The following is a 24,829-nucleotide window of genomic DNA, read 5'->3' as shown; positions in this document are numbered from 1 at the left end:
AGGCTGCCTGCTCAGAATTCCAGCTCTGCCCCTAACTGCCTCTATCTCTGCCTCAGCTTCCTCCTCCGTAAATTAGGACCAGAAATAGCACCCACGTCCTCGGATTGTTCAGAGGAGCAAATGATTTAACATTTGTGAAGTGCTTAGAACACTAACGGTTAGGTGGAAAAGCTCAGTGAATGTGCGCTATTAATAATATGACGTTACATCGTATAAGGATTGCACATACATCATCTCTTTTAAATATCACAGAGATCTGGGAAGTCAATTCTATCATCACTATTTTATACACAAGAGAGCCGCTTGGACATGTTAAGTGACTTATCCAAGGTCACATAGGCAGGAGAGGGAGGACCCTGGATCCGTACCCAGCATGGCCTGACTCAAATAAGCCTGTGATTTTGACTGTTATGCCCTTCCTGCTCTGACGTTGTCAGCCACTGTTTCCCAGTGGGCTACCACTATCAGGGCACAAGATGACATTAAGTCATATGTCAATCATTTGTTTTATACTATTATTCACTTATTTTCATGTTTACCTTCTGTTCATGGCAAGTGAATGCAGGCTTTCCATGTACTCAATGTATTTAAGTAAAAAAAATAAATAAATCCCTTAGCCTGACACAGTGGCACACTCCTGCAGTCTCAGATTCTAGGAAGGCTGAGGAAAGAGGATGGCTTGAGCCCAGGAGTTTGAGTTCAGCCTGGACAACACAGCAAGACCCCATCTCTTTATTAAAAAAATAAATGAAACAGTCAATTTATCAAAAAAGAAGGGTGGTAGATGTCAGTCCAAACTGCACCGTTTTGTAAGCATCCCCCCCCCCACCGCCCACCACCATTCCGCAGACCTTGGTCAAAGTGAAACATTCCACGAGGATTCAGGCCATGAGAAACAGACTGCCCCTTATCATATTCTGCTGGGAGGAAGTTCAAGGAACACCACATTCTGCTGGAACAAGGGCCAGAACCACCTCATCCTGGTAACACATCATCAACATTTTCCCAGGCAGTAGGCCACGCCCCGACATTCCAGACTCCTCCCACATAGCCATAATTGCCCCAGCCTGTAAGCAGGGCACTGACATTAAGCTGGACTCCCACCTTTGCAGGTTTATGCTAGATATAAATGCCTGCATTTGCTGAAATGCTCTCTTTCTCTCTCTCTCTCTCTCCCTCCATCCCTTTTTTTCTCTCTCTCTCTGCATCTTTCTTTAATCCTCATCTTCCCTTCAAAACCTACCAAAACGGTTATAAATCATTCTACTATAAAGACACATGCACATGTATGTTTATTGCAGCACTATTTACAATAGCAAAGACTTGGAACCAACCCAAATGCCCATCAATGACAGACTGGATAAAGAAAATGTGGCACGTATACACCATGGAACACTATGCAGCCACAAAAAAGGATGAGTTCATGTCCTTTGCAGGGACATGGATGAACCTGGAAACCAGCATCCTCAGCAAACTGACACAAGAACAGAAAACGAAACACTGCATGTTCTCACTCATAACTGGGAGTTGAACAATGAGAACACATAGACACAGGGGGTGGGGAACATCACACACCAGGACCTGTCAGGGGGTGGGGAGCAAGGGGAGGGAGAGCATTAGGACAAATACCTAATGCATGAGGGGCTTAAAACCTAGATGATGGGTTGATGGGTGCAGCAAACCACCATGGCATGTGTATACCTATGTAACAGACCTGCACATTCTGCACATGTATCCCAGAACTTAAAGTAAAATAAATAAAATATATCTTTAAAAACCTAACAGCAGACACTATTATTATTGGAAAACATTGCTGCTCTTCCCTGGGAGAGGAGTATACATTTCTGCCCCATCGACATCAAGCCACATGACTTGCTCCAACCAATCTAGCCAGTGAAATGTGAGCAGATGTTTTAAGAACCGGCACATAGTGTACCATATTCTGTCTTCACTCTTCTGACAACGTTTCAGCTAGAGGCTGTTCCTTCAGCCTGGGCCCTGGAGTGAAGATGACATGCAGCAAAGCCACAACCAACCCACAATGACCACATAGCATAGGGAAGAAACTAACTTTTCTTCGTGAGGATCTGGGGACCATTTGTTACTGCAGCCTAACCCAGCCTATCCTAACTGATACAAAGACTAAATAAATAAAAATAGAGGGGGTGCCGAGTAGTGAAAATACTAAAGACAAAACATGAATGAACAATGGGAGTTTGTGACTCTGGATCAACAAATGGGGAGCTTCCATTCTCCTGTGCTCATAGCAGCCATTCTGTAGTTTTCATGACCTTCCCCTGCCAGTGATGGGCACCTCTGGTCTCACTTGGGGTAGAAGGAAGCAGGATCTCACAGGGCATCACCCAGATGCCTGTCTCTGTTCATCATCATGAGGACAGCGGACTCACTGGGTCTTTTGTCCTCAGGTCCTGCTGGAGTCTATGGCGGGGAATGGTGCAAAGCAGATTCGCTGTTCACAGGTATCAGTCTCAGGGAAGGACTCCAAACACTTTGCCCACTGCACCTCAGGCTGCGCCAGCTTCTATCTCTTGCATGAACCCAGTGAACGGAACACTTCCCCACAAGTTACATGAAACAGGTTTATTACTTACAGAGGCAGCAGAAGCCTAAAATGCTGGCAACTGGTCCCGAAAGGCTCAGGAAAGCTGCCCAGGAAGGATGGAATCTTGTCTGCCCTTGCCCACTGGCACCACCGCTGAGGGACTCTGACAAGCAGCCTGCCCTGGGTTTTATACCCTGGTTGTCCCAGGACTCACTGGACTAAAGCATGGTCGTGCTTGTGACCCAGAGAAACTCCATCCTGAATAGGGGCTGGGTAGAAGGAGGCTGAGACCTACCGGGCTGCATTCCCAGATGGTTAAGGCCTTCTAAGGCACGGTGTGAGACAGGAGGTCAGCACAAAAGACAGGTCATGAAGACCTTGCTGATGAGAACAGGTTGCAGACAAGAAGCCAGTCACATCCCACCGAAACGAAGATGGTAGAGAGCACGGCCTCTGGGTGTCCTCACTGCTGCACTCCCTCCAGTACCACGACGGCTTACAAATCCCATGGGAACGTCAGGAACTTACTTATAGGGTCCAAAAAAGGGGGAAGCATGAATAATCCACCCCCTGTTTAGCATATCATCAAGAAATAACCACAAAAACGGGCACCCAGCAGCCCTCAGGGCTGCTCCGTCTATGGAATGGCCATTCTTGATTCCTTTCCTTTCCTAATAAACTTGTTTTCACTGTACGGAGTTGCCCTGAATTCCTTCCTGCTTGAGATCCAAGAACCCCCTCTTGGGGTGTGGATCTGGATCCCTTTCCTGTAGTGGTAGCATGTTTCGTTCTAGGAGGGACTGACACGGAGCCTAGGCAGTTTCTCCTTCCCCCAGGATATTGCATTGCCAGCATATTCTGCAGGTACTCTTGAAAACTACAAGCAAGAAAGCAGCGAGAACTGGGTCCGTCTAAGACTACGCGGAGAACTGTCCTGCAGATAGTTCTGGATCTCAGAGCTTCCAAGGCAGCAGCCATCTCCGCCCACCCGGGAGTCTGTCTTTGCCTCCTCTGTGCTCATCTTCAAGGAGCTGCAGGATGACAGGGTGAGAGTCCTGGAATACCCCAACAGCTTTTCTGGAATGGTGAATGAGACTCCCATGAAAGGGAAGAAGGCGCCAGCGGGCAGTTAGTCATACCACAGAAAGAGAAAGGGTGTTGGAGCCAGACAGGCCTGAATGTGCAATCCTGGCTCTACCACTTCCTAGCTGTGTGGCCTCAGGCAATTTCAGTTATTTTGTCTATAAAGTTGGGAGACTAAGGCCTTCCTGACAAGAGCAATTAGTACATAAAATAAGAACGGTTCATGGAATACTATGCAGTCATAAAAGGAATGAGATGATGTCATTTGCAGAGATATGGATGAAGCTGGAAGCCATCATCCTCAGCAAACTAACACAGGAACAGAAACCCAAACACCGCATGTTCTAACTCATAAGTGGGAGTTGAACAGTGAGAACACATGGACACAGGACAGGGAACACCACACACCAGGACCTGTCGAGGGTGGGGCTTGAGGGGAGGGAGAGCATTAGAACAAATACCTAAAGCATGCAGGGCTTAAAACCTAGATAACAGGTCGATAGATGCAGCAAACCACCACGGCACAGTATACCTATGTAACAAAAATGCACGTTCTGCACAGGTATCCCAGAACTTAAAGTACATTTTTAAAAATTTGTTTTTAATGAGAATGGCTCAAGATGTAACTGAAGCTTAATTCCTGTGTTCATCATGCCTTTAAACTTCATTCAGTAAGACGTATCTTCTCCTGCCTTGGTTGGAAACTTCCCCCAGACCTCCGAGATTCTTCTGCCCTTGACTGCCCAATGACACCAGCACTAGAAATGTCAGCCCCACAGGAGCGGACATCTGTGTTTTGTTTGACAATGTAACCCAGCATCTAGAGGGGTGGTACGCAGTAAATATTTATTGAAAGATTAAAATAGAGTCTCAGTTCAATAAATAGTGTGTCCAGATCAAAGTATGAATGCAACGCTGAACTCAGCCAACGATCTTGCGGTTTCCCCAGATCCACTCTGTGTCTGACTGGTAGCTAGCACTGGGAAGGTAGGTGTGACCGGCTTCCCTTCAATCTGTTTGCCGCAATTGGGAAACTAAGACCTTTCCCTTCTGGGGCTGGTACATGGGGAGAAAAGAGGGCAAAGTGATAGGAATTGCACTGACATGAACTCTTGCTGTGTGTGCACTCTGGCTTCGTCTCCCTAGACCTGGCAGATGACGCACACTCATCTTCACACGGAGGAACTGTTAGCCCTTTGGAGTTCCCTGCTGGAGCCATTCCATCTGAAATCTGGGTGCATCTCCTTGGCCTATGCATTCACCTCCACATTCCAGAAGGCCCTATTGGATGGGTCCCACAGTGATCCCACGTCAGCTCCCCCTCCCGTAGCTAGTCTATGGGAAACAGCCATACATGCCTTGCCTGGACAATCTCTACAAGTGCAAACTGAGCCCAAAAGAGTTTTCCTGGTACCACTGACTGCTTTGCCCTTTGCAAGGCGGGGAGTGACTCAAGCACCGGTGTTCCGTGTCTCCCAACTGCATGTGCAGGAAACACATTTCAAGCTCATCTGGGAGAAAAGCCTCTAAGAGTTGATAGTGCTCACCGAATACCTATGTGCTCCTCTGTGTCTCAGTCTCTGTTGCATTTGGATGGAGGCCATGAAACAAGTTCTGGCCAGTGAAGCCAATGGCATGGCCGTGTGTCTCTTCTGGACAGAGGCACTTAAGATCCAGATATTTCCATCCTCCAACTCTTCTCCCTTAAAGGCAATGAATTCCAGACGGCACCACGGTAAGAGGAGGAGGACAACATGAACTGCACCAGACTTCAACTTGAGCTTGAAATAAATTGTTATTGGATTAAGCTACTGAGATGCCTGGGTTTATTTGTTACTGCAGCAAAGCCTGCCCTATCCTGACTAATATATCGCATGTCTTAAGGCTGTGCTCTGCACATCCATCCCTAGATTTGAGATAAAGAGAGCAAGTACCCTTTATTCCCTAAAGTAGGGAGAGGTTAAGGCTTGCAAGAGTGCTTTCTGTACAAATATCTTCTTTACAAATTATTATCCTCCTCTTCATTCTCAATTCTTTTATATTTCTGAAGCAAGTAAAAGGGTATTGAGAACTGTGGAACGTAAGTCCAACTATTTCATTTGAAAATCTGCATAGCTAGGTGCAGTGGCTCATGTCTGTAATCTTAGCACTTTGAGAGGCTGAGGAGGACAGATCACTTGAAATCAGGAGTTCAAGACCAGCCTGGCCAACATGGTGAAACCTCATCTCTACTAAAAATACAAAAATAAGCCAGGTGTGAGGATGAGCGCTTGTGATCCCAGATACTCAGGAGGCTAAGGCACGAGAGTCGCTTGAGCCCAGGAGATGGAGGCTTCAGTGAGCTGAGATCACGCCGCTGCACTCCCGCCTGGGTGACAGAAAAAGACTCCGTCTCAAAAAAAAAAAAAAAAAAAAAAAACTGCCTACGGTGATTTGGCACCTCACTCAAAATTTGCCTTCTATCTTATCTTCATGCCTAAGTGAAACTTCAATTTTAACCTCCTATTACACAAGACCCTTGTGCAAATAACAAGATTGAATAGTATCAATTACCATTCCATGTATTTAGTTGTGCTGGGCAAATATCATCCATTATTATATTTAATTCTCAAAGCAACTCTCAGAGACAAGTCACTTTTGTTATGGTCCCCATTTCACAGATGAAGAAACTGAGGGTCAGAGAGGTAAATGACTTGCTCAAAGGTACATACTAGGAACCGGAAGAACAGGGGCTTCAACCCAAGTCAGGCTGATGCCAATACCCCTGCTGGTAAACATATGAACCTCCCTGCCTTGAGCTTCTTCAGTAACAAGGTCAGGAGACTGAAGTTCCTTGTCATCACCTGTCTGCCTGCTGGTCAGCAGTGCCAGTGACAATACCAGTATTTGTACCCAGGTCCCTGTCACCAAAGCCGGTGACTATATGACCTCCGTGTTTGTCAGGCATCCAGTAGGTACTACGTACATAATAGCACCAGCTCCTCCTTCCATCTGCAGGGAGTAACATAGTTAATTAACCTAATGACTTTCCTTTCAAGAGTCCTAATTTCTTTGGCAGATCCAGCAGATATATCCAAGGTTTCTTAAGATTTACACCTCTCTGCACCATCCCTTAAGAAGTCCCGTGTTTCACCCCTCACTTCCCTTGGAAAGATCTATTCCTGTTCTCTCTCCTCCCAGACACTGTCCGACACTGCTCTCCTCCCTGGGCAATTGCTCTAGATGTCTTATTTACGGCAAACTCATTTGTCCCTAACACAGATGTAAGATGTAATTCCCCAAGAATTCAAATGTAATTTAAAGTTATTTTCCAATATCAAATTCGCCTTTTATTTATTTAGGGGCAATATTTCGGCAGGAGCCTCCCACCAGTGCCAGCGTTTGTTTACAGCCTCAGACCCAGCATCAGCGGGAAACCACATGCCCTATACGCAGACGCTACCGATTAAAAAAGTAATTACAACACTGAACGCAGCCTTAAATAAAAGCAAAAATGCAGGAGACAAGAGGGGCGGCAAAAACATAAATCGGAAACAATGCCGTTTTCCCCAGACGTTTTGTAATATTTGCATTCTGCCTGGTACTGGCGCCCTGCCCTGGCTGTGCCAGACACAAGCAAAGCATCCAGTGAGGAGGGGTAGGGTGGCTCTGCTCTGAAAAGAGGTGCAAAGAAGTGTCTCATGATCAGAGATCATCTGTGTGCCTGTTTGCCTGTCTGTCTTTTGCTTAACGTCTTGCTCTGCTGAGAACCCACTTATACTGATCCTCAGGTGATGAATTGTATACTGTATTATGGCAAATGACCAAAATCCAACACCCCTCACACCCCTTAACTAGAAAATGAATATGTTCTGGTTCACAAAAGACCATCTGTAGTTCCAGCTTCAGGCACAGTTGGATCCAGGGGCACAACATCATGTAGAATTTCTCAATCTCTATCACTTGGCTCTTCTTTCCACAAAGTTGACTTCATTTTCAATCAGGTTTTCTCTACCTGGTGGCTAAGATAGAACCCTAGCAGCTTTAAGCTTACATCCCATAAGCTTAGTGCTCCCCCAAAGAAAGGGAATGCTTCTTTTCCCACCATTCTAGCAAAAATATCAAGTCAGCCTTTCATTAGCCCACTTTGGGTCATGTGCTGATCTGTGAACCAATGGTTGTAGCCAGGGAGTTTCAGTCCTTTGATTGGCCAGGACTGGCTTAGATTTCCACCTCCTGAGAACAGAGGTAGGACCAGTCCCACCCAAACTGAGACTGAGAGTGAGGGAGAGATGATTCGTGAAAAGAAAATTGAGGTTTCCATGACAGCTGAAGGAGCAATGAGACACTGGGTGAGTAAACATAACTGTTAAATTTACTCAGTTCCTAACTGGTATCCATCTCTGTACTAAACATCACAAAAATAAGGTCCAGACTCTCAAGCATGTAAATAAACAATTATCAAATGATAAATCATCAGTTCTCTGATGCAGAGGACCCAGATTCCCCCTGAGGCATCAGATAAGCCTTTACTGAGCTGTAGGTCAGATGCCAAGAGTGGGGAACAATTTTCCATCTGGAGAAGGAGAGTAAAAGCCTTGCAGACAAAGAAAACAGCAGATGCAAAGACTCCTGGATGTCAGACAGTGTGTATAGTCCAGGAAGGACAAGGAGATATATTAGTCTGTAATATGGTTTGGCTGTGCCCCCACCCAAATCTCATCTTGAACTGTAGCTTCCATCATCCCATGTGTAGTGGGAGGGACCCAGTGGGAGGAAATTGAATCATGGGGGCTGGTTTTTCCATGCTGTTCTCATGGTAGTGAATAAGTCTGACAAGATCCGGTGGTTTTATAAAGAGCAGTTCCCCTGCACATGCCCTCTTGCCTGCTGCCATGTAAGACATGACTTTGCTCCTCCTTGCCTTCTGCCATGATTGTGAGGCTTCATCAGCCATGTGGAAAGCCATGTGAGTCCATTAAACCACTTTTTCTTTATAAATACAATCTCAGGTATTTCTTCATAGCAGTATGAAAATGGATTGATACAGGCTGACACAAAGAATAGGAAAGGGCCAGAGAAAAGGTAGAGCTGGAACATGTTAGAAAACAGATCTTGTCTTGAAGACTGGAGTCCAAAACTGTCATTAAAGTCTCCCTGAAAGCTTGCAGATTTACATTTAGGGATTTATAAGTGCTCAGCGAGAACTTATTAAAATTTTAGTGTGTTCACAAATACTAGCACATTCTGGATCATCGCCCTGACAACCAGCATGGAATCCATCCAATGATTTGATTTGTGATCATTTTCAGGTCTAGTAATAATGTGTGGGGGTTTTCTCCTCATTAAACTTTGTTTTAATGAGTCTCAAAATTCTGTGACAGATTTTTGATCAAGTTGTTTCCATTAAAAGTACTGATTTAAAAAACTAATAACTTAAAACTGCCGCATGAAAAAAAAAATGTCCACAAAACATTCTCCTTTCCTTCTGAAGGTTTTAGAATGCATTGTGATCACTAACAAGTCTTTCACTATTACACTTAAATGGCCAATTGAAACAAACAGTTCTGAGACTGTTCTTCCACCCATTAAGACCAGGGTAGCATATATTAGGAATAATACTCATTTAGCCTTCTGAGCTTTCTGGGCAGACTTGGTGACCTTGCCAGCTCCAACAGCCTTCTTGTCCACTGCCTTGATGACACCCATGGCACCTGTCTGTCTCATATCATGAACAGCAAAGTGACCCAGAGGTGAACAGTCTGAGAAGCTCTCAATACGCATGGGGTTTTCAGGAGCCGTATCAATGATGGCAGTATCACCAGACTTTAAGAATTTAGGGCCATCTTCCAGCTTTTGACCAGAAGAGCGATCAATCTTTTCATTCAGCTCAGCAAACTTGCATGCAGTGTCACCCATGTGGCAATCCAGTACAGGGGCATAGCCAGCACTGATTTGGCCTGGATGATTTAGGATAATCACCTGAGCAGCAAAGCCAGTTGCTTTCATTGGTGGGTCATTTTTGCTGTCACCAGCAACGTTGCTATAACAAACGTCCTCCACAGACACATTCTTGACATTAAAGCCCACATCGTCCCCAGGAATAGCTTTACTCAAAGCTTCATGGTGCATTTAAACAGACCTTACTTCAGTTGTAACACTGACTGGAGCAAAGGGGACCACCATAACAGATTTGAGAACACCAATCTCCACTAGGCCAATGGGAACAGTACTAATACCACCAATTTTGTAGGCATCCTGGAGAGGCAGACACAAGAGCCTGTCAGTTGGAGGAGCTGGTGGTAGGACGCAGTCCAGAGCCTCAAGCAGAGGGTTCCCCTGGCATTGCCATCCTTACAGGTGGCTTTCCATCCCTTGAACATGTTAACACTTTCCAGCATGCTGTCACCATTCCAACCAGAAATTGGCACAAATGCTACTATGTCGGGCTTGTAGTGTATTTACTTACTTATTTATTTGAGACAGGGTTTTGCTCTTGTTGCCCAGGCTAGAGCGCAATGGCACAATCTCAGCTCACAGCAACCTCCACCTCCTGAGTTGAAGCAATTCGCCTGCCTCAGCCTCCTGAGTAGCTGGGATTACAGGCGTGCACCACCACACCCGGCTAATTTTTGTATTAGTAGAGATGGGGTTTCACCATGTTGGCCAGACTGGTCTCGAACTCCTGACCTCAGGTAACCCACCTGCCTCAGCCTCATGAGCCACAGCCCCCAGCCCAATTTTCTTAATGCAAGTGCTGACTTCCTTAACAATTCCCTTGCATCTTTTCTGGCTGTTGGGTGGCTCAGTGGAATCCATTTTTTTAACAGCAACAATTAGTTGCTTCACACCCAGTGTGTAAGCCAGAAGGCATGCTCACGGGTCTGCCCATTCTTGGAGTACCAGCTTCAAATTCACTGACACCAGAAGCAACAATCAAGACAGCACAGTCAACCTGAGATGTCCCTGTAATCACGTTTTTGATGAAGTCTCTGTGTCCAGGGGCATCAATAATAGTCACGTAGTACTTGCTGGTCTCAAATTTCCACCAGGAGATATCAATGGTGATACCACGTTCACGCTCAGCTTTCAGCTTATCCAAGACCCGGGCATATTTGAAGGAGCCCTTTCCCATCTCCACAGCCTCCTTCTCAAATTTTTCAATGGTTCCTTTTGTCAATGCTACTGCATTTGTAGATTAGACGGCCAGTAGAGATGGACTTGCCTGAATCTACGAGTCCAATGCTGACAATGTGGATATAATTTTTTTCCTTTACCGTTTTAGCTTTTAGAAGTCGTTTTGACAATACCTGTGTTCTGTTGGCAAACCCACTGGAAAAAAAAATGAAAAGAATCAATGTTTTAATTGTCCCAGGATAAAGGGGAAAAGGTGGGTGTAGACTGGACATAAAAATGATGTGCTTGTGTCAGATAAAGACCAACAGAATGGCTTGCAATGCCAGTTATGTTCTAGAACCAAACTAAGGTTTACTCAACCAGAGCAGCAAATCCAGATACCCACCCAGAGATGTCTGTAGTGATAGAAAGAAAGGCATTTATTGTAGGGTGCCCAGCAAGGAAAGTCAAGACAGGTCATGCTTAAGACCCAAACTCCCTACAAGCCAAGGACCTGGAAGGTAAGGGTATTTTTGTTGGTGGTGATGGTGGTTTTCTTTAGTCAGGGTCTTGTTCTGTCCTCTGTTGCTCAGCCTGAAATGCAGTGGCATGATCATAGCTCACTGCAGCCTTGATCTCCTTGGCTCAGGTGATCCTCTAGCCTCAGCCTCCCAAGTAACTGGAACTAAAGGTGCCCGCCACCACACAGGGTAATTTTTTATTTTTAGTAGAGATGAGGTCTGTTATGTTGCCCAGGCTGGTTTTGAACTCCTGGGCTCAAGCAATCCCCCCACCTTGGCCTCCCAAAGTTCTGGGATTAAAGATATGAGCCACCACACCTGGGGCAGGTAGGGATTTTAAAGGCAGGGGTAAACTTCAGGAAAGCAGAAACTACAGGCAAAATCATAAATCAATGCATGGAGGTTACACGTTGGTTTAAGGTTAAAAGGGTGGGATATCTTGAAGTGGAGGCTTGTAGGTCACAGGTAGTGTATTATAGCAACTGACATGCTATAAAGATACTACATGAGACTGGGTAAGTTATAAATAAAAGAGGTTTAATTGACTCACAGTTCTGAATGGCTGGGAGGCCTCAGGAAACTTACAATCAAGGCAGAAAGTCAAGGGGGAGTAGGCACCTTCTTCACAAGGTGGCAGGAGAGAGAGAGCAAGCGAAGGGGAGTGCCACACTGTAAAATGACCAGTTCTCTTGAGAATTCACCCACTGTTATGAGAACAGCATGGGGGAAACTGCCCTCATAAGCCAATCACCTCCCACCAGGTCCCTCCCTTAACACGTGGGTATTACAATTCAAGATGAGATTTGGACACAGAAGCAAACTATATCAGGTAGATTCAAATATCTGATTTGCAACTGGTTAAGAAAGAGAAGCTTTGTTTAAAATTTTGAGGCCAGTAGAAAACTGTTAACTGGCTGGGGGGAGTGACTTCCTCTAAGCGCCCACGGGAAGAAACTTAGAACAAAGGGCAACAGTTAAAGTTTAGTCTTCTCTTTCCCCTGATCTGTGGTCTACGTGTCAGCGGTTCTGGCCATTTGGTGGAGGGTCACCTGTCAGGATCAGAGCATCTGAAAGACAATTCGGGAAGCTATGTTAAGATGTTATCTTCAGTTTCTATAAGGAAAATAGACATCTCTGGGAGTCTAACTTCCTTAGCTATTGTTTTAGGCTACTATTATCTTCTCATGTAACAAGTTCCTTATTTAGTTCTCGGGGCTAGCTAGGTGCCTGGAATATCCTTCTAAAGATAAAGAGGCTCAGAGACAAAAATGGTGGAAAAACTGAGTTTCCATGTCACTCAAAGTAATAAAGGAATCAAAGCTCAAAATCACCTGGGCTAGACCAGCAATTCATTTTGAGTAAGTGGCAGCTTCATTTCGGCACAACAACATCATCTATCATATTAAATAAATCATGCTAATTTGAATTTTATCACTTTTAGTGTTTAGTTTCTAATTTGTTTAGCCTTGTTTATAAACTTCTTTTGTCACGGATACTAAAACATAATTTTCTTCCCATTTTCACTCCGAAATTGGGATGCATCTTAAAATCTACAGCCTCTTACAATTTCACCTGACAGCACTTTTTCCCTTTCTAATGCTACATAAAATAATAATGCATCTTACAATGGATGGTGTTTCAGACTCAATGAAGCGCAGTATGTGTAAATGAGTTAATACCTAGTTTTGTTTGTAAATAAGTAAGTCACATGAAAAATTCAAATGTTGATGTCAGTATGGGGTCTATAGAGTATTTTTCCTTGAAGCACTTTACATATTACTGCAGTTGGAGTATCGCTGATGATAATGAGGTGATGAGATGAAGTTTTCATCACAGGAGGGAGATGCTCAGATTTCCATATGGGGAAGCTACTCTAGCACCACACTGGTGAGAAAAAGAGAGACAAGGTTTGCAGTAGAGCGAGTGAAGGCCTAAAGTCAAGAAATACAAGGAAAGATGAGGACATAACTTGAGCATCTGCGCAGGAGGCAGCCTCAACAGGATTTAATGATTGATTAGATGTGTGAAAGTCAGGCTGTGTGGAGAGGAGAAGGAAGGAGGAGGATGCGGGGATGATGCCGGGTTTCTGGATGGAAGGGAGTAGCATCCCCAAGGTACAGAAAGGTAGTGAAGGTTGAGATGATGTGATTATGACCATAAAAAGGGTGATAGGGATACTGGTGATGAAGACTGTGATGGGTGCTGTTAATAATGTTGGTGATGATGGGCGGTCATGGTGGTGATGATAGTGATGGTGTCAGTGGTTACAGAGGTGATGATAACGGTGGCAGTGATGGGTGATGATGTGGCAGTGATGTGGCAATAAAAATGGTGGTGATGTTGGGTGGTGATGGTGGTAATGATGATGGAGGTGATGAGAGCGGTAATGAAAATTGTGGTGATAGTGGTGGTGATGGCAGTGGGTGGTGATGACAGTAATGATCATGGAGGTAAATAAAAATGGTGATAGCGATGGCGATGGTGGTAATAAAAATGGTGGCAGGTGGTGATGGAGGTGATGTTAGTGATGGAGATGATGGAAATGGTGATGGTGGAGGTGACAGTGGTAGTGGTGATGATGTGACGGTGATAAAACTGACTTGCATTTTAATAAACATAGTGGTGATGGTGACGGTGACGGTGATGGTGGTGGTGGTGGTGATAAGGGTGGTAAAGATTGGTGGTAGTGGGAGTGGTCGTGATGGTTAATATAGCAGAATAATCATCATGGTATTTTAATCAGGAGGCCTCGAAGTAAAAGTAGTCATACTGGGGACTGGTCTCTTCAGCTGCCCCACCTTGACCCCAAGCACCTACTGGAGAAATCCAACCTTCTTCGGCCCTCGTCCAAGAAACGACTGTCATGGCTTTTTCTTCCTATCGCAACTGTAGGTATCACTCTCACTCCCTAATCACTCAGTGGAAAATAAATTATGAGTGAATGCTGGAAGCCATGAATTCCCCCCACAGCAGAGAATATCCATTATTTACCCATAAAAATATTTCAAGGATTATTAGCACATAAACTGTGATTAATTAAATTTGCAAAAATTGTTTCCGATGCATGCAAATGAGGTGGTTCCTGCTGGGCGAGGAGACGGTTGCAAGGAAGTTACTCAACATATCTTTGGCTCCAGAGGCTTTGGAAAACATAGAACTACAGAGTCCATCTCAAATGTGGTTCTGCGCTGAGCTTTTCCAGCTTCATCCTTCTACATCAGGTCTACTCGATTAAGGGAATAAGTCTGGAGGATGATCTTCCTGTTTGGGAATTGATTCACATGCAGGAGCACTGAAGGGGCCAGAAGGTCATGGAGCTTGAAGGAACGAGGAACGAGAAAGGAGGAAATCAGCTTTTAGTCCACTCTGATGCAACGCTTTCTCTATGCCCCTCTAAATTCTTACAGGGTTTTCATGACATCAGCAAGAACCAGGATCGCAGACCCAGTGGAAGCTGGCCCAGAACTTGCAGCCAGAAGAAAAAGCCTTAGCCTAAGGAAGGTGGTGGGACCACACTGGGTTCTAGTGACTTCCAGAATCTGAAGAGTTTGTTCATGGTCTCTGTCTTGTAAGTCTCCCAAGACACTCCTGGCTGAATCCCTAGGCATTTGGTGCCAACAAAGGGTTCCTGAGGGTTTCGTTGTCCAAGGACATATCCAGGTGCCCAGGGGCCACGCTGGTACAGTGCTCAAAGAGGGTTGTTCTTCCTGCAGCCTCTCCAGGCTCAAACAGAGGACTTTCCTTCTGTCACTTGCTCCAATGATACCTCTAGCCTTTCCTCTCTCCTGAACTCCATATACAACTGCCCACTGGGCTTTTCCACCTGGAGGTCCCCTGGGTACCTTGGGTTCAACTAATCTCAAAATCTCTCCATCCCCTTCTCCACTTCTCTTCTTGTGTTCCTACTTTGGCACCTCTATTCATACAATTCCCCAAGGATCAGTCAGGAATATTCTTTTAAAACAATTTTTTTGGAGACAAGATCTTATTCTATTGCCTAGGTTGGAGGACTGTTGCACAATAATAGCTCACTGCAGCCTCAAACTCCTGGGCTCAAGCCATCCTCCTGCCTCAGCCTCTAGAATAACTGGAACTACAGGCACACAGCACTATGTCCAGCTAATTTTTTATTTTTTTAAAAGAAAGAGTCTCACTACATTGTCAAGGCTGGTTTTGAACTCCTGGCCTCAAGTGATCCTCCTGGCTTAGCCTCCCAAGGAACTGGGATAACAGGTATGAAGTACTGTGCCTGGTCAGTCAGGCCTTGACTGACTCACCCCTCTCCTTCTTTCCCCACATCTAATCACCGGGTCCTATTTTTTTAATTGCATTTTAGGTTTGGGGGTACATGTGAAGAACATGCAAGATTGTTGCATAGGTACACACGTGGCAGTGTGATTTGCTGCCTTCCTCCCCCTCACCTATACCTGGCCTTTCTCCCCATGCCATCCCCCCCAACTCCCCACCCCCCGCTGTCCCTCCCCTATTTCCCCCCAACAGACCCCAGTGTGTAGTGCTCCCCTCCCTGTGTCCACGTGTTCTCATTGTTCAACACCCGTCTATGAGTGAGAACATGCGGTGTTACGGATGCATCATAATTTAATGGGTCCCCTCCTGACTGGCCTTTAATAAGTTATTAAACGCCATGCCTCATCCTCACAGCAGCCTCTTGAGACACACATCTTATGCCTGTGGTACCATCTAAAATGACTAGAATAGAACTCCTGAATCCCGGCTGCAGCGTAGACTCACCGAGGGGGCCGGTCTGCCCCACAGAGGCTGAGGTTCAGTGACTGACTCTCTCCCCGGCCTCTGGCCCCAGCTGCCGTGTGCGCTGCTCAGACCTGTGAGAGGCACTACCAGGCCTGGCAGTGATTCATCCATCCGTTTTTATTTTGTATTAAAGTTGTTATTCCTGCCTACTGCCGCTACCCCCAGGCTATTTCTCAGGACATTAACCTTTACAGCCCTCCTCTGCCACTGTTCCTCAGGGCTGAATTTGATTCCACTCAGGAGACCAGGGGACAGAGCCACGGCCCCCACAATAACTGGGCAGTTAACAGAAGAGCTGCCCATCCCAGCTGAGACTGGTGGCCTTCGGTTCAGTCCTCTGGATTGTGATTTGGACCCAGACACAAATGCAGAGAAAGATACAGAGAAGGGTGGAGAGAATGTGGACAGAGAAGAGAGACAAAGAGCTGTGCCCTCATGCCTAACTGTACAAAGATGGCTTGTAGGAATTTTCCGTCAGGTAAACAAGTCAATATGAGTCATGTACTAAGACACTGCTATCAGTGAAAACAGCTGAGATTATTACTGCTCATGAATGCCAAAGAAAACATAGACATCACCTCTGGTTCTCTCTGAAACCCTACAAAGAGGTACTATTATGAAGAAACTATGACCCAGTGAATCAAGTGCCTTTGCTTAAGTGTATCAGTCAGTACAGGCTAGGTTATGCTGCCGTAACAAACAGTCCCGAAAACCTCATTAGAGAGAAATAACAGAGAGCTTAAGATTAGCTCTCACTCAGGCTAAATGTCCATCAGGGGTTGACAGTGACTCTGCTCCAGGCCACCTCCTCTAGTGGACAGGATCATCCACTTCTGAGATAACCCCTTAAGGACAGAAGCACCAACATAGTCTCCAGTGATGAGTTGATGAATGAATATTCTGTGAGAGTAGATAATGTATATGTGTGTGTGTGTGTGTATATACATATCTTGACTATAAATTTTACTGATAAAAGATATATAGCACACAGTTTACAAATAGTTATAAAATATACAACAATCTTTACTGGAAATCCCCCATAGCCAAATCATTCTCACAGAAAGCTTTTGTTGATTTTTATTATACAACTCTTATATCCATAGCCCACCTAGGGTTGCGAATCAGCTATGACTCCATAATGTTTTTTCACTATTCACAATGGAACAGCTACCAATATGACACTTCTCAGTTTAATTTGCTTTTGCTTCCATTGCTTTCTCAGGTCTATACAAGAAGCCAAACAATTCATAGAGCCCTGATTTGTGGTGTTTGCCCATTTTGGTGGTATAAATGCTCCCGTGATGGCCAATGTCAAGCTTGAACAGTGAGGTCACTGCATGAAGAACTGGGAAAGAAGTGTGTGTTTGCACACTGTTGTGTAATATTTCCATCTTACAGATACAATGCGCATAAACACATTCAAGAACTTAGCCAGCAGTAAAATGCAGTAAAACAGGAAGTGGTGGGTTTGGGGTATTTCTTTCCTTTGTTTTTAACAGAATGCGTTTAGCTACAAATTTACATAATTTAATTTTTAATGATGGTCGAATTTAATAGCCGGCTTAGAAAATTCCTGCATGCCTCTGTTATATTCCCCAGCAGCTGGAGTTCCCCATGGCCCTCAGCTGTCAGCCTTCTGTAGGAATTACCCTCAGCTGAAGAGCTCCGTCTCACCCAAGATCACTTCCCTTTCTTTCTTTCTTTCTTTCTTTTCTTCCTTCCTTTTTCTTTTTTTGAGATAGGGTCTTGCTCTGTTGAGCTCCATCTCGCCCAAGATCACTTCCCTCCCTTCCTTTCTTTCTCTCCTTCCTTCCTTCCTTACTTCCTTTCTTTCTTTCTTTCAGATGGGGTCTTGCTCTGCTGCTTAGGCTGGAGGGCAGCACCAAGATCACAGCTCATTGCAGCCTCATTAATGAGGTTCGTGACCTTATAAAAAGAGTCATAAGGCTGTGCAAGGTGGCTATGCAGTCATCCCAGCACTTTGGGAGACTGAGGTGGGCAGACCACAAGGTCGGGAGTTTGAGACCAGCCAGGCCAGCATGGTGAAAGGCTGTCTCTACTAAAAATACAAAAATTAGCCAGGCATGGTGATGCGTGCCTGTAGTCCCAGCTACTCGGGAGGCTGAGGCAGGAGAATCGCTTGAATCCGGGAGATGGAGGTTGCAGTGAGCAGAGATCATGCCATTGCACTCCAGCCTGGGTGACAGAGCAAGACTCTGTGTCTCAAAAAAAAAAAAAAAAAAAAAAAAAAGAAGAGTGATAAGAAAGGTGATGTGTCCCTCTGCCATGTGAGGCATCAGTAAGAAGGTGGCCATCTGCAAATCAGGAAGAGAGACCTCACCAGATACCAAATCTGCAGGCACATGGCTTTGGATTTGGCCACACAGCTGACACTGACCTTGATCTGAAACTTTTCAGTCTTTAGAAGTATGAGAACTAAATGTTGAATCACCCAGTTGATGGTGTTATAGCAGCCTGCAGTAAAGCAACGGTAGAGTCAGGCTGTCTGAATGCCAATCCCACTTTAGTAAGCTTAGGCCAATGGATATATATCTTCACTAAGCCTCAACTTTATTTCTTCTTTTTATTGAGATAGGACCTCATCCATCACCCAGGCTGGAGTGCAGAGGTGTGATAATAGCTCACTGCAGCCTTCAACTCCTGTGCTCAAGTGATCGCTAACCTCAGCCTCTTAAGTAGCTGACACTACAGGCATGTGCCACCATGCCCAGCTAATTTTTTATTTTTGGTAGAGGTAGCGGCCTTGCTGTGTCGCCCGGGCTGGTCTGGAACCCCTGGCCTCAAGTTATCATCCCCCTTGGCCTTTCAAAGCGCTACAATTACAGGCATGAGCTACTGTCCCTGGAACGATACAGAGAAGATTAGCGAAATATTTTAATAATTAAAATAAATTAAATAAAAATAAAAAATAAAAAAAGCCTAATCTAACCAGAGAAACAAAGGTAACAGGTGCCCAAGTTATAGCTGCCTTTCACGTGGTTCAGATCCTATAATCACATTCCCTTAAGGCTCAAAATGCTTTAAAGTTTCAACAGCTTACATTTGAATTACTTATTTTCACAACAGTAAATGGTAATAAACAGAGAAGTAGGGATTTGAACTCCCCATTAGCCTGAAATCATCAATTACTAATCTCTACTACCCCTTCCAGCAAGTCCTGCTGCCCATCTCAGGGTGACGATAAGGAGAGACTTAGAGCTGAACCCGGGACCCAGAGACCATGCAGATTTGCAGAGCAGGGCCAGGCAAGAGAGCATGGATTGCCTACCCCAAGCAGAAGGCAGACAAGCCAGCAGGAGGCTGTGGTCAGGGGATGGAGTGCTCTCATGGACCGGCCCGGATCTCATGTCTACCACAAGGATACACAGCCCCAAGGCCAAGTTCAATGCTTGGCACAGATCAGGCGCTCACTGAATACTTGGTAATTGTTTCAGTTTATTCTTACCGCACAGTGAACCACCCAAAGCATAGTGGCTTAAAATAATCATCACTTTATTTAGCTCATGATTCAACAGGTTTGCTGGGCTAGCTCACTGGAGGTGGATGTCTAAGGTGACTCACTCACAGCTCAGCAGGCTGGTTCCAGGGGGACACATCAGCTGGGCCAGCTCAACTATGCTTCACAAGACCTCTCGTCATTCAACAGGCTATCCTGGGTTTCTTCCACACGGAGGTCTCAGGGCAGCAAAAAAGGACAAGCCTCAAGTTGCAGGCGCTTCTCCAGCGTCTGCCGGAATTGCATTTGCTAAGATCCCAGTGACTAAAGGTCATCATGTAATCAAGCTGAAATTTAAGATTTGGAGAACAGGACTTCAGGTCTCAATGGGAAAAGTGCATTGCAAACGCAGGCAGAGAAAGCATTTGTGCCACTTCCATTGCAAATTGTGGGAAGTAGAAAAGTTTGTTTTTAAAGTTTTCTTTCTTGTTAACTTTGTTAAGCCCTATCCTACGTAACTGTCAAACATGCCATGCTTACAGGCATGTAGTACATTCTATGTCCTTGTACTTTAACCAAAATATCTGTGCTGGACGTGCTCACAGGCATGTCCCAGCTCTCCGTTACTTTTATCTGTTTAGAAAAGTTTTAGGCTGTTAGCCAATCAGGTTTTAGTTTAGATTGTGAGGTCTGGCTCCAGCCAATGGAGATCAGACAAGCAGTAAGGACGACCCCAAATGCACAAGGATTAAAGCTGTGTGTTTTCCTTTGTTCACTGTACTCTGGTAGCACGAGGGTGCCCTTCCTGCAGTCCAGGAAGTAAAAACTGCTTTGCTGAAAAATCCTTGTTAATTTTTCTTTGCGGTGCCGAGCGTCTATTTCCAACACAGTCTACCAAAGCGATGGAGTAAATGAGTCAATGAATGAATACAAAGGCAGAAAGGGACTCACGAAAAGGGTCTATGCAAGTTGAGCCCCTGAATTCCATCCAATCCAGAACCTCTTAGATTCCTCTGTCCACGGCAGGAGGAGAGAACAGAGCAAAGCCTTGCAATGACATTCAGGGGCTGGAAGGGGGACTGCAGGAGCTAGGAGCTAAGCAATGGTTCCACGTGCTCAGCTAAGCCTGGGTCTCTTGCAAACTATCTCCCCCAGGGCCTGGCCCCAGCTAGGCAGGAGAGGTAACGTGTGTGGACAGCTGGTCCCTCGGACCCAGATCCATGCTGCCTGCCTCTTGTCCCAGCCCAACTAGGAGCATTACTTCAAATCCCCACTATATCCCATGTGACGCACAATGCTGAGAAGCGTAATTGCTGTAGTGATTACTTACAGCCATTACATTAAGTTTTTAAATGTTCTCTTCAAATTGAACAATGTTTTTTCAAAGTCAACAGCTGGTTCACAGCTTGAATGCAACCGTTAGGATAAATTAAATAAAAAGGGTAATAAAATCACTGTCTAAATTTAATTTCTGAAGAGTACAGAGGCTCAAAAAAAAAAAAAAAAAAAAAAACCAAGCATTTAAAAATGCCTTTAAAATACAGCCAGAAAAGCAGAAGTTAATTCACTCCCTGATTGTGTCAGCTAATGGACACAACGGCACAATTAACCATGTAATTGCAGTGGTATAGACAAAGCCCTGAGCTCATGGCCGGGTTCTGCTGTACAGGCCTCGGAGCATGGGAAGGACTTACCACACAGGTGGCTCGTATGTGCAGATGTCCCTACAAACAGGCTCGGAAAAGAGCTTCCATCTCTAGAAGCAAAATAACAACCAAGATGACACCCACGGCCTCCATCTCAGCACATCCCCCCGAAGCCTGGAGCTACCTGGAGCCATCTCCCAGGCAGGAAGGCTTCTTCGCACTTGCTTATATGCACTTTGCAAATTTCAGCTACTGAATCCTTTTCACTCAAAGGCAACTTACTTTAGTGATCATCAGAAAAGATCCATCCAGCTTTTCTCCCAGGCAACCCTACCGTCCAAGCTTAGAAGGACTAGAATCCCACGCTGTCATTTATTTGCCATGTCACTTTGGACAAGTGATGGGCTCCTTTCTCTGCGCCTCAATCTCCTCCTCTGTAGAAAGGGAACTCATTTGTTCTTTCATACATTCAGGATATATTCAATATATATGCACTGAGCATCTAACCAGGCCCTGGCACAGACAGCAGGGAGATAGTGGTGAAGACAGATCCCTGCTGGAAGGGGAGAAGGGGCGCAGATCCAAGTGAAAAAGACAGACAATGACTAAGACCAGGAAGTACTGTGTGTAGAACAGGAAAAGATAATGAGTGCTTGGGGAAAATTAAGTAGGGAAAGAGAATAAGGAGGGAGGAAATGAGTGTTGCAATTTTAAACAAGGTGTTTGGGGAAGCCTCATTGAGAGAGCAAGGCTGGGATAATGGCCTGAAGTAAGGAAGGAAGCCAGCCACGTGGCTATCTGGGTGAAGAGTTTAGGCAAAGGAAACTTGCAAAGGTCTTGAGCCAGGAGTGGCCCTAGAGCGGTCTAGGAATAGGAAGGAACCGGGGTGCCAGGAGCACAGAGACTGGTAGGAGGTGAAGTCTGAGGCCAGACATGGTGGCTCACACCTGTAATCCCAGCAGTTTGGGAGGCCAAGACAAGCAGATAACTTGAAGTCAGGAGTTTGAGACCCACCTGGCCAACACAGTGAAACTCTGTCTCTACTAAACATGCAAAAATTAGTCAGGCATGGTGGCAAGTGCCTGTAATCCCAGCTATTTGGGAGGCTGAGGCAGGAGAGTTGCTTGAACCCAGGAGGCAGCTGCAGTGAGCCAAGATTGTGCCACTGCACTCCAGCCTGGGAGACAAGAGCGAGACTCTATCAAAACAAAAAAAAAAGAAGTAAAAAATAATCTTCTGAAATCTGGGTGGAAGAGAAAGAAAAAGAAAAAAAAGAGGTCAGGGAGCTAACAGGAGAAGAAGAAGATCTAATTCGAAGAGCTAATTATGCATCCCCTCAACTAGTATCACTGAGTGCTTAATCTATGTCAGAGAGTTGCCATAAGGATCTAATCAGATAAAGCAGAAGCACAGGCAGGTCCCAGCACACAGTAAGCACTCAATAAACACCACTATTAGAAGGGGACATCCCTGCACTCTGGGCAGGTGGCAGCAGAGACACTGCTCAGGAGAACCTGGGTCCTGACTTTGCTTTCTTTCCGGGGGTGAGGATGCAGCCTCGTTGCTAGGGAACCTGGTTCCGAAACCATCAGTGGTCAGAGTTAATGCCCAGATTGCTAGGGAAGTTCTTTGGCTGTCAGCTTCAGGCATGTAAGGTCTAGGCCACAGCAGGAGCTCTGCTGCTCCCTTGGCTCTGGAAGGGCCATAGCTACAAGGAAGGGGATGCAGAAAGCTGTCAACGAGGGAGGGAGTCGCGGGGGAGGTCGTCGCAAACAGACTTTGCTCCTGCTCTGGGGAACCAGCCTTGTGCAGCCTTGGCTAAAGAATGGGTCACTTCTAGCAGGGTGTGCATGCATGTGTGTATGTGTGCAGGCGTGTGTGCATGTGCGTGTGTGTGTGTGCACGCTCGTGCCTGTGGGTATGTGGTCTCCTTTCTCCAAAGCTGTACCCTACCTGTCATGCTGCAATTATTTACTCTGACTGCTCCTTGTTCCCACCCAGCCTGGGAACACGCACTACCCAGGTCGGCCACAAGGGGGCTCTCAGCGCTCCCCTTCCCCCTCCCTCCACCCATTAGGCACTGGGCAGTGGGTCGGGGGTGGGGGCACGCAAAGGGTTAAAAGCTCCACCTTATAATCCTTTGGATATATACCCAGTAATGGGATTGCTGGGTCAAATGGGATTTCTATTTTCAGGTCATTGAGGAATCGCCACACTGTCTTCCACAGTGGTTGAATTAATTTACACTCCCACCAACAGTGTAAAAGTGTCCCTATTTCTCCACATCCTCTCCAGCATCTGTTGTCTCCAGATTTTTTAATGGTCGCCATTCTAACTGGCATGAGATGGTATCTCAATGTGGTTTTGATTTGCATTTCTCTAATGACCAGTGATGATGAGCATTTTTTCGTATGTTTGTTGGCCTCCTGTATGTCTTCTTTTGTAAAGTGTCTGTTCATATCCTTCGCCCACTTTTGAATGGGCTTGTTTGGTTTTTTCTTATAGATCTGTTTTAGTTCTTTGTAAATTCTGGATATCAGCCCCTTGTCAGATGGGTAGACTGCAAAAATTTTTTCCCATTCTGTTGGTTGCCAATTCATTGCAGCACTGTTTACAATAGCAAAGACCTGGAACCAACACAAATGCCCAATGATGATAGACTGGATAGGAAAAATGTGGTACATATACACCATGGAATATTACATAGCCATCAAAAACTATGAGTTCACGTCCTTTGTAGGGACATGGATGAACCTGGAAACCATCATTCTCAGCAAACGGACACAAGAGCAGAAAATCAAACACAGCATGTTCTCACTCATAGGCGGGTGTTGAACAATGAGAACACATGGACACAGGGAGGGGAGCACTACACACTGGGGTCCATTGAGGGGAAATGGGGAAGGGACGGCGGGGTGGGGAGGTGGGAAGAGATAGCATGGGGAGAAAGGCCAGATACAGGTGAGGGGACGGAAGGCAGCAAACCACACTGCCATGTGTGTACCTATGCAACAATCTTGCATGTTCTTCACATGTACCCCCAAACCTAAAATGCAATATTAAAAAAAAAAAAAGAAAAGAAAAAAAGAAAAGCTCCACCTTAGAGGCAGGAGGATCGCTTGAGGCCAGGACTTCCAGAACAGCCTGCGTAACATAGCGAGTTCCTATCTCTACAAAAAATTTTGAAAGTTAGCCGGGCAAACCGTTCAAACCACCTCTGAAGGGCCAAAATTTGGTGATTGGCACAAGAGCTGGTTACGGTCTGTTTACGCCTCCACTTAGGCTACAGTGTGCGATATACAGAGAACCCCTTAGGGCAAACTTAATATATGTAAGGAGGCAGCTTTAGGCTAAACTTGATTTAACATATATGTATGCATGCGCAGATGATCTGAAATGGGTGCTCCATGGGGTTACCAGTGATCAACTGCACAGAAAGAAAGGAAGCTATGATTTTCTTGGTTATACGTTATCTGTATTTTCTGATTTTTGTAAACATGTAAAGATAAAATTGTATTCTTAAAAATAATTAAGACCTCAGAACAAAAAGGAATTTAATAGAATATAATCAATACACTGGGTGCAGTGGCTCACTCCTGTAATCCCAGCACTTCAGGAGGCCGAGGCAGGTGGATCGCTTGAGGCCAAGAGTTCAAGACTTGCCTGGGCAACATGGCGAAATCCCATCGCT

At 45.4% G+C, this 24,829-nt stretch overlaps 1 long non-coding RNA gene across 8 annotated transcripts in view; it reads right to left on the bottom strand.

Annotated features, from left to right (window-relative positions):
• LOC120367355 (uncharacterized) overlaps positions 1–24,829 on the bottom strand; it is a 156,058-nt gene that overhangs the window by 87,762 nt on the left and 43,467 nt on the right. For 2 of the 8 annotated variants that reach the window (XR_012512735.1, XR_005581744.2), the window contains one exon: positions 524–10,957. The exons of 2 other annotated variants lie outside the window; for them this stretch is intronic. This is a non-coding gene — a long non-coding RNA (uncharacterized LOC120367355). 4 more of the 8 variants (XR_012512734.1, XR_005581742.2, XR_012512736.1 and 1 more) reach the window with 3 other exon arrangements.

This window comes from Saimiri boliviensis, chromosome 12 (assembly GCF_048565385.1).
Source record: "Saimiri boliviensis isolate mSaiBol1 chromosome 12, mSaiBol1.pri, whole genome shotgun sequence".
In the NCBI taxonomy this organism is placed as follows: domain Eukaryota; kingdom Metazoa; phylum Chordata; class Mammalia; order Primates; family Cebidae; genus Saimiri; species Saimiri boliviensis.
The sequence above is the reverse complement of the archived record's forward strand: the minus strand, read 5'-3'. Positions and strand labels throughout refer to the sequence as shown.